This window comes from Plectropomus leopardus, chromosome 7 (assembly GCF_026936395.1).
Source record: "Plectropomus leopardus strain MGB_pleo_1.0 chromosome 7, ASM2693639v1, whole genome shotgun sequence".
NCBI classification, from domain to species: Eukaryota; Metazoa; Chordata; class Actinopteri; order Perciformes; family Serranidae; genus Plectropomus; species Plectropomus leopardus.
Genome location: NC_142182.1, coordinates 12,640,453 through 12,651,189, shown reverse-complemented (window position 1 = coordinate 12,651,189; position 10,737 = coordinate 12,640,453). Strand labels below are relative to the sequence as shown.

General features: G+C 39.7%; 1 protein-coding gene across 1 annotated transcript in view; it reads left to right on the top strand.

Annotated features, from left to right (window-relative positions):
- The first annotated feature begins 952 nt into the window (after positions 1-952).
- Positions 953-10,737, top strand: part of znf469 (zinc finger protein 469) — a 225,122-nt gene continuing 215,337 nt past the window's right edge. The window contains 1 exon segment of the mRNA XM_042496092.2: positions 953-1,371. The gene's annotated coding sequence lies outside the window, so the exon portion shown is untranslated.

Here is a 10,737-nt window from a genome sequence, read left to right as displayed (position 1 = left end):
GCTCGCAGCAGCACTGAGCTAGCTAATGTTACAGCTTAACACATTTTGTGCTGTCACAAGCTGAAGCTTCTTATCTGTGAGTGGATGCATGCCTCCTTCTGTGATGTGATGTGGGTGTAGTTTTGTAGAAACAAAATAGTTCCTGCATGAAACTGCTAACAACAAGGCCTATAGATTATCTTGAGTAACTGGAGAGAGATTTGCTCTCCAGTTCGCTCACTTTACAAATATTTTTTTCAGAACTTTGAGGCACCACAAGAGTGCCATCCACTTCAATTATATCAGAGCGAAGGTTCACATCTCTATGGTTGATTTCTCCAACAATCAGCAGATCACACCAAAACAATCTACACTGATAAATAGCCCTCCAGGTAAGAGTAAAAATATGTATTTTTGACTTTGGGGTAAACTGTCCCTTTAACATTTTTGTTACTTAATCATGCACCAACTAGCACGAGGCTTTTAAAGAGCTGTGCACGCGCTGTTGGTGATGTCACCTGAAAACAGGTCTGAAGAACATCCATTTCCATCTTTTTAGTTTAGGTCAAGCTTCAAAGGTACGATTGATAATTCAATTACAATGCAGCAGGGAATTCCTTGGCTCTTGAAAAGCAGTAAAAAGTGTGAGGAGAGGGTTTGCAGAGCTCAGCTGAGGCTGCGTGGATGGGAGGTACTCCTTCAGTTTAAGGACCAGATGTGAGAGAGAGGAGGGGTACAAACACATCCAGACAGCGGGTACAAAATGCTTCCTGGTCAACGACTTTGTTAGAAACAAACTGTATAAGTTGACAGCTCGGATCGTCGATTGAATGCCTCTGATTTCACCGTCTAAGGTAAGTTCAATTTTATTGGCCGCGTGTGTACTGAAATGCGCATTACGTCGATGAACTGAAGGTGAACTTAAGACGTGAGGTGAACTTAAGACGTGATGACGTGAGGCGGGTAACTGCTTTTGACGGGCTCACGAGGTGCTTCCTGATCCCTGCAGCTCTCTTTGTGACTTTCTCCTGAATTAGATCGCCGGTAATAACGTTTAAACCAACGCAACTCAGTCCAAATGTTGTGGTGGGCTTTTCACGGTGCTCCGGCTCACAGTGTGCGTCAACTGACAGCTTACCAAACGTGTTAATGCGAGGAATGAAGCAGGTGCATAATGCCAAGGACACCAAACCTTACACTGACATACAAAGAAGCGTTTAAAGATTGCAAAAAAAGTGATTTGGCACACGGGATTACACTTTATATCCTGCATATAATGAGTTAAAGGTGGAAAAGTGAGACCTTCCTTAACAACGGTCTCCTGTTTTGGTGCAAAACTCCTGCAGCAATTGAAGTTGGTTCTGCTTTGGGAATCACTGCACAGCTTCTAAGGTATGGAGAGCTTCCCTTTTATTTTTCATAACGTCAAAAACTAGACATGATGTAATTTATTTGAAAGAGATGTTATCAGTGTTTGTGTGTCTTGTGGTTTTAAGGGGAACACCATGTAGAGAATATGTTTTTCCCATGGTCCATTAAAGTTCAGCCAGTGGCCTACTTGTAAACAGGAGCTATTCTCTCTCAAAGACAGAAACCAGAGATTGAAGTCTCAAACTTGTGATGTCATCAAGTAAAAGTATGAAGCTGCTCCGTAGACGATGAATAGGAGACTGATTTTGTGGTTTGTTTTCTGTCTTATACACAAATGGTCTTTATTCTATTGTAGTGTTTTCGGTTATGAAACAGAAAATGAACCCATGTACTCAGAACATTCCCCTGGGTGCTCTTAAGGCTCATTTGTTTTCTGTTTATGCATGAAAATAGATAAACCTAAGTCTCTTTCAAGCGTTAACGTCACTGTCCTCATATGTCCATGTGATCTTTATTCTGGCACAGATACAGTGAGTGCGCTTCATTTCAGCGTTCCCGTGCACCACCCAAGACAAAATGGCGAGGGCTGGGTGAGCAGTCACGATGGCGGCAGTAACCATGTAACTGTCAGCTGACAAAACAAACATCAGTGTCAGTCGTCAGGACAAAAGCCATGGTAGCTTTCCTAGCTGACAAACAAATGCCTGCATGGTCAGGACTGGACATGTGGTGGTGACGCATACGCTGCTCTCGCTGCTCAAATTTAGCATCAGATCTGGTGCGTCTGCTGGCTACAGTGCCCGTCAAATGGTGTGCAGACTCCGCCTACTCAGTGCACCGCATGCGTACACCGGCGTGGAAATGGTGCGGATCCAGTAGATGGTACTAAAAGGTGGAGTTAAAACTTTTGGACAACAACAAACAAGGTGACAGTAGAGGAAGTCGTATTACCGTACCGAGGCAGCGTTGTAGAGATCTGTGCATCCATTATATACATCCCTACATGTAGATGGGGAATATTTAAAATAATTTCACTATATATATTACTAGATTTGTTCGATTCTGCCATTATTTTGATTTATTCTTCGTGTCCTCTCCACGGTCGTATCTTGCTTGAACTGTGCGACACTGCAGCCATGATTTCCGAGGGTACTGCTGCCTTTCCTCCATGTTCGTTAGATTTCAGAAAACGTGCACAAATATGGACAAATGAAATGAAGTAGTCAGACAGATCCATTTGTTCTGGTATCTAACTTTGAGCATAAATGAACGCTTAGATCAGTGTCATCTTCTAGTTCATCGTCTTTTGAGCAGCTTCACTTTATACCCTATCACATATTTGAGTTTTAACACTAGCTTTTGGATATGGGAAAGAGCTGTTCCTGTTAACTAATACTTTTTTGAACTTTCTTTGACCATAGGAAAAGCATGTATGAATTTTGAAAATGGGCATAGTTTCCCTTTAATATCCGTTGGGTGGTTGGGTTGCAAGAAATCATGCCTTGGAAAACTTGGAGGCTGTGCTTTTTTCAGCCACAGTGCCATAAACATCAAATCTTACTATTAAGTGTCTGAACCAGAGGCATTTATACAACGAGCACTGTGGTCTGTCTGAGCAAGTGACTGTAACACATTTTATTAGCATCGAATCCCATTATGAGCAAATGTCATCACAAGTTATTGAGTCTACTGTTTCTTGCAAGCTGCAAGAAACTTTAATAAAGATCAACACCGCCTCAGTCCATATAACAAGATTTCTGGGAAGACTGTCAGTAGTTTTGCAGGTTGATAATGAATAGTAAGCTACATTTGCAGGGAACACACTGACCTGGCTGTCGATACCTGGAACACAGTACTTGACACTTTGCATCTTTTGCTTCTCATCCTGGAGTGCTTTTTGGCAAATTGCAACTCACTGAAAAATCCAGATAGATAGTGTCTGTGTAAATATGCATCATGGTGAAGATAACTTGACTTTGAAAGACATGCATTGTTCTGAAAGTATAGGTCAGAGGCGGAAATGACTGCATCTTGCTGTGTATTTTTGTTCACACTTTGTGAGTCTTGACATGCCAGAATGCTCCTTTGTTTTCTGAGACATTAGGGACTGAGAGAGGTCGTCCAGTTTGGACCGAGGCCGACTCTGATTCCATGGGAGAACGACTGCTTGTTTGTTAACGCCAGAGAGCTCTCACGTGATGAAAGGAAATGTGCTTTTTCATTCAGCAGAAGTGTAAGTGCTCCGAGAGAGGCTGTGTTTGATTTACCTCCTCTTATCTGTGTTATGGTTATAAATATGATTATGCCAGATGTGGCATGCGGTACATGGTTTTGTCTCGAGCCATAAATGGTTGATAACGCAGAGCATGTTTTCTTCCAGTCCAACCGAACCAGGAAGTCAGCCTAGGAAAACAGGGACTTAGACATTTCTGGATCTCTTGAACACCAGTGTCTGACACTGCATCCCACCATCTCTGCTTATATTCACACATTAACCTCTCACGATTCAAGAATGTTGCTCAGTGTGTGTGTGCAGCCGATTGGCTCACACTGATTTACAGTTTGTTTCTGTGTATGCGAGGGAGACAGACATTTTTTATCTTGTTTTTTTTTTTTGAGTTTTTATGAGGCTTCATAAAGTAAGCTTTTTGCCTTCTATAGGTATGTTAGCATGCAGCAGAAAGTCTCCATGTCTGATTCTGGGGTTGTGCCGTGTACTGTGAGCACTGAGTCTCAGGCCAAGTCATTTGCTGGCTCACCTAATCCCAGTCTGCACGAGACAGCCTGCCACCAAAGTCACAAGAGGACAAGAGACAGAAAAGCCTTGTTCACTCTTTAAACATGTCTCTGGCTCGACAGGCTGGATAAATGACAGCAGCAGAGGAGATAATGAGTTTTCACATTCATAGAAAGCCAAGACATGGAGAGATCAACAGGATTTGACTGAATCAGCAAGTATGACTCAAGCAAAGTGATAGCAGGAGATAAAGACCTCTCTCTGACACCGCAGCTTGCTGGGGAGTGAACAAGAGGATCTTTGGATGGAGAGATGGATTAAGACAAATTTTAATGGGGTGGAAGAATTACACAAAGAGATAGGGAAGAGGAGGAGGACAGCCAGAGATCTACAGCATCATTTCCAGTTTCAGCTCGGCCAAAGAGTCATCTAAGGCCACTAACCATCACAAAACCTGCGTGTAAACTACTGATGGCAGGTGTTTACTTAGCAGTTGACAGATGTTTAGCACACGTGTATTTTAGTAACGGCACATCGACCATTACAGTTCTCCTTTCAGTTAATGAAGGTACTTACTGTCAGCTAATTAAAATTACAAGTACAAGCTGAAAAGTAATTAATACATCCATTGAGGGAATTGTAATTTCCCTTGGTTTATTACAGACATGATCTGTTGATTTTGGATTTTTTTTGCATCTTAACACCATGGGTGTGTACCAAACAGGGCTATCAGGCCCAGGCCAGGGGCCCAAGGGCTCAGGGGCCACTAAGCCAGAGCCTCTGCATGATATTGCGGTTATTAACTTAGTAAATCTTGTTAAAGTGCTTTGTCATCATGGAGCCCCAAAAGACATAAAAGAAAGATAAACTGAGGGAGTGACCTTGATATTAACTTTTTCTTTTTTTTTTCCACAAGAAAGAAACCATGATGATTCATATTAAGAGGCTGTTTTTATCCCCTCAGTTTCTCTAAAGGACTTAAGATACGCTTAGTACTCTTATGCAATTTAATGAAATTTTTCTGTTACAGGACATGAATTCTCCATGCCAGACTCAAACTACATAAAACAAACAAAACAATATTACACTATGCATACAATAGTTAAAAAGAAAAGTCAAATATAGTCAGAAATCAGCTCTAAAATTGTATTTAAATAATCTCATGTTGACTAGAATTTGGACTGTGTAATTCTGTGGGGAGAAACAGCAGCATGTGGGGGGTAGTAGTGCCATTTATACTCCCTTTTTTGGCCTTTTAATCTGCCTATGTTTAACACATAGCCCTTTTGATATTTTTCATATATTACATTCGGGCTGTGCGATATGATGAAATATGTTGTCTGATGGTTAAAAAAAAAAAGAAGTATTGTATATTACGCTATGTCGTTTATTTCTTTTAAATGATCTAATAATACTTTTCACTTTGATTTATTTAATTATAACAATACTTTATGTTAACTTTAATATAACAGTACTTTATTTAACTGTATACTTTAACATTATAACAGAATTTTATTAAACTTTATTATAAAAGCAGTTTATGTAGACCAGCAACTTTCTATATTTCTATATATTTCTATATTTCTCTCTACAATGAATTCCTCAGAAAAAACAGTCTAATCTGCTGGAATTATTTTCCAGCTCATGTTACAAAATTTACTGCCACGGAGGAGACAAATTGAGAAAAAGAGATTGGCAGCAGCAGAAATAGCCCAGGTGCAAGTGACATTAGCCACACAATATCTTCTTAGAAAACACTGAGCCCAAAAGACAAAAGTGTGAGCATATTTCTTTGTATATTTCTAATTCCAGAAGTAAGAAATCAAATGCAGCCCCACGTAACCTCCTCTATCAACCTTTTTTTCACAGCAGACATTATGACTTGTGTTAAAGGGAGAAGCACAGGTAAACATTAAACCATGTTGGTGAGCCAGAATGCACAACAGCAGGACCCTCGCATCGTTCACGTAAATGGACTGCAATCGTTTTTAAGGTCACCAGTTTCGCCTTTACTTTTCCTGCTATGACATGCCAAAATTTCTGCTGTAAAAAAAGGTCTAGAGTATGCCATTGAGTTCACTTTATTTGAGAAGACAGGGATGGTAATGTTTAAAAGTAACTGTGACCATGACAACCACAGAAAATATGCTGTTGTGGGAGCTAATTTTACTGTTATCTAGTTTCCAGAATAACATGCCTCTGCAAGCAGTGAACACACATCGATTATAAAAAATCCAACTTTGTTTGATTAAGTTTGATTAATTCGTTCTGGATGAATACGTTATGTTAATTATAGCTATTATGATATAAGTTATTAGCTAAATTAATTAACTAACTAACTAACTATAGTAATTGTGTCAATTATATAATTATTTGCTCTTAGGAGCCTGTGGTGTTTGGTACAGGTTGTTATTATTGGATGCAAGTTGCAGCTGTAGTGGAGTTCAAAATACAGAAAAAAATACCTGGTGGTACTGCAGTGATGACCTGCTGTCTAAAAAATGCAAACGGAATATACCTTCCATTTTCTTATACTTTATCATTACAACTGATGCTTTTAAACATACACTAAAAACATATATTTTTAGTCTGGCTTTTATGTAGCCACACACTATCACTATGTTATGGTTTATACTTATTCTATATTTCTTTTAATGATCCATTTTTTTAGATCCATTTTTGTTTGAAGGTTGTTTGAAAGATGCTGCATAAATAAAATTTGACTGATGTTATTAATACTATGTTTTCTTTAGTTTTGAGACACCTGGAACTAATAATTGTGTTTTTGTAACTTTTTGTACCTGCATACTGAGCAAGTACTTTTCCAATTAGTCCGGCATGTTGTTTCTACAGTAGCCCAGAACGGACAAACCAAACACTGACTCTAGACCGGGCCATTCATGTTTTCGTGTCTGCTCACTTAGTTGTTTACATTCTTGACAAAAAGGAGAAGTTTCAGTTGGTTGCAGTCTGCGACCTCATCACTAGATGCCACTAAATCTTGCACACAAGAGCTCTTAGCTCTCTTTGTCTCTGGATGGATGGAGATAACAGATTGATTTAGGTACTAAAAGCACCCCCTAATCTGTTTTGCATAATTTGAAATCCTGTTTTTTTTTTTATGTTTCAGCAAAACCTTTGAGAAATAGCACCAGCTGCTGTGGCGTTTTGTCTTGACATTTACAGTGATAATTTCACAGTAGACTTCAGCCACAACTTCCTTGGATTTTCTTTTGATGAAGGTTTTCGGCCTAGATGTGGTGACTGTCATTACACATGCTAATTATGATGTTCTTCTTCTGCTATTTTTTTTTCTTCTTCTTCACACCCAAGTGACTTCTCCCGGGAAAGAACATCAGTACTTGACATAGCACCTCTAAACTTCAAATATAACAGCTTTCATGATAACTAAAGGTTACAGGTTAATGTCATTTAGTGTAATGTGGCACAAATTAGACAAGAATGGGTTTTTTGGACTTCCAGGCCAAGTCTAACACATACCGCCTTTGTCTCAGCACCTTCATGCCTCTTCTGCAGCCCATCAAATCATGTCATTCTCTTTGTTTTCCTTAATGGCCTCCAGGAAGAGTGTGGCTAAACCGAGAGAAGAGAAAACTAGAAGCAGATCCTCATTAAATTTCTCACACCAAAAAAAAATCACATGCACTGTTTTAGCTGAAAAACACAGGAAACACAAAGAGGAGGATGTGATGTGAACCCCTGGGCTCTGGCGGTCCTCTGGCTGAGCCGTTGGCGTTCAGGTCTAATCAGGGTCCAGGGCTGTAAGACGGACAGTGGCCCAGATTTTTGCCATTGTTATGATGCAAGTGAGGACAGGGGAGTGGAGGAGAGTGTAGAAAAAGCAGGGGCCTTCATTGCCTTCCAGCTCTGAAAATTATCTTTGCAATCAGCGCTGAACAACAACCTTTTCATTTTCAGGATCCGCCCTGCCTGCACCACTCAGCTCGACCGCACTCAGCCCAGGAACATGAGGTGAATGTTGTTGTACCCAGCTGTGCCTTGGCTCAGCAATAGTTTAGTGCAATTAGAGAGTGAGAGACAAGATCAGGAAACACCCAAAGGCCGTGTTGTCACTGCTGAGTAACATGATGAAGTGAGTGTGGCTGGCAGTGGCCCTCAGAAGGCCTTAGGAGAGATCTGATGTAAACTCGAAGGATTAACAAAACTCCGGAGCCTGCACCGAGTGAACTCACAGAAACTAACACAACATTTAACTCTGCCAGTTTGTTGTGAGGGGAAAAGGCAGTGCAGCGTCAGTGAGAGGGTTTATAAGTTCCAGTGCATAATGGTGACAAACTGTTATCTGCATCTGTGAAGAGATTACGTTTGATTAGATTGGTCATTTGTGATCTATAAAGAGAATATTGTGTAGATTACCAGATTAGTGTGGTAATGTGTTAAGGCTTTGCAGTAAGTGGCTTAAGTGATACCATAGGTGTTTTGTTGTTGTTGTTAGTGTGTGTGTGTGTGTGAGAGAGGGAGAGAGAAAGACTCGAGAGCATTTATTTTCTTACACAAATTGTTCGCCATCTGGTTCAGCTCTTCTTGATCACATGAGCAGTGAGTAGAGGAGTTTGATTACAATACAAACACTAACACACACTCTTGAGGATCACATTTAAGATTTTCAGTTTTTGTGTTTTATTTTTTAACTAAGTTTGAGAGCAAACCAAATATATTTTATTGTTTAGATTTTTTTTCGTAAAATATTGGTTGAAGCAATTACTCCTTTCTTGACTTGTTAAACCTTTAAAATCCCCTTTATCAAATTTTCACCACTGGTTTTGTTTTCACTTGTTTGTGGGACCTGCAAAACTGATTTAAAAATCTACAGAATCAAAGGCCCATTGGGTAAAATTTTGGCTGATTTAGTGGCATCTAGCAGTGAGGATTGCACATTGCAACCAGCTAAAACTTCTCCCAATTACAATTCCTTCATTGTTCAGCAGGTTTTATCCGGGAGCCAAATTATCCACAGAGGTCTCTTCCTCTCCAAAACAAGTAGACAAAGTGGTTCAAATTGGTTAAAACATGGAATAAAGCAGTGTTTCTTATATGCTGTTTGGCCTGTTGCACACCGGCACCTGCTAATGTGTGATTTTTTTTGATCTAGACATTCAGGTGGTTTTTACAGTGTGCCGAATTATTTGCAGAGGTCTCTTTCTCTCTATAAACAAACCAGTGATTAAAACAAGTAAAAACACTGAATAAAGCAGTTTCATGTTACAGCAAACTATGGTGGCCAACGTGAAAAATTCAAGTGGCCATATCTAGAGCCAGTGTTCGGTTTGTCCGTTGTAGTATTATGTAGAAACATGGCAGACTCTGTAGTCGAGGACTTGCTCCCTTTTTAGATATAAACGGCTCATTCTAAGGTAACAAAAACACAATGATTCTTATTTTCAGGTGATTATACACGAAAGAAAACACTATTTATATTATATATTTCATTTCTCCCAAGATATCCCTCTAAATCCCACATGCTGGACCTTTAAATCACATCTTACAACTCTCAAAAGGAAGGATTTATTCTGATTTATCATGTCAGTGCTTTTCAGCAATATTTATTTATGCCCTCACTGGAGAAGCTTGAGTCATATTCAATTTATCAAGGATTCTCTCAAATTGAACCTCATATATCAAAGCCATATTTCCAATTGTGGTACCACACAGAGCATGGTCTATGTCTCATCCCTCATCCTGTCTTCTTGCTCTCCACTCCCCAACAGCGCTCTATACACATGCACCAAAACATCCGTGATTAACAACCGCTAATTAAAATTATGATGAATTTGTCCCAAAGTGGAATCAGAATGTTGTAAATTGTTCGTTCAGGTTATAATTGCTGACCACATTCATGAAAAACAGATCACAAAGCTGTTATTGATGTTGTGTGGGGAACAATTGCCGTCTATGAGATGATAGCAAATGTGTGCGGGACATGAATGATGAGTGAAGATTACCGAGCTGGCCCTCTCTTTGTCTTTTGGCTCAGACACATTCCTAGTTTACGATGCAGCGAGTGCTACCTGAAGATACATTGACAGAAACATGACATCGGATTCCTGAGAATGTGTGCACTGCACTGCATGTTATTTGGAGGTATTGACTGTCCATATTACTCTGTCTGCGTCATTTTACATAATTTGTTGGAAAGTATTTGTGGGAAAAAGAGAAAAAGACAATGTCTCCTGTGCCTGAAGTTAACAAAGTTAGAAATGGCAGATCGCCACTTGAAATTCTTCAGCAATGGCTCTTTGTTTTCAGACAGAAGTAAACAAAAGTAGGCGTTTTATTTCTAGCCACAGGCTGGGCTGAGAAGACAATTATTACTAGCAGATTTTATATCGCCATCAAACTTTTTTATGTCTCCAGTGGACTGTGTTTAAAACAAGAGACCTGTAAAAATGTGTTAAAAGCGCACATGATGGCTACAAACATGATATTTTGCTGAAATACTGAGTAAACAAGGCAATACATATACATGTACAAGGCAAAAACTCGGGATCCTCCCAGCCCATGAGCCACGAACACAAGTTGTAAATAAGTAGCAGCACTGCTCATGTACTCTAGTTGTTAGCTCTCGTATTATAATGCAGCATTACATGCTAAATATTTACTGTATTACT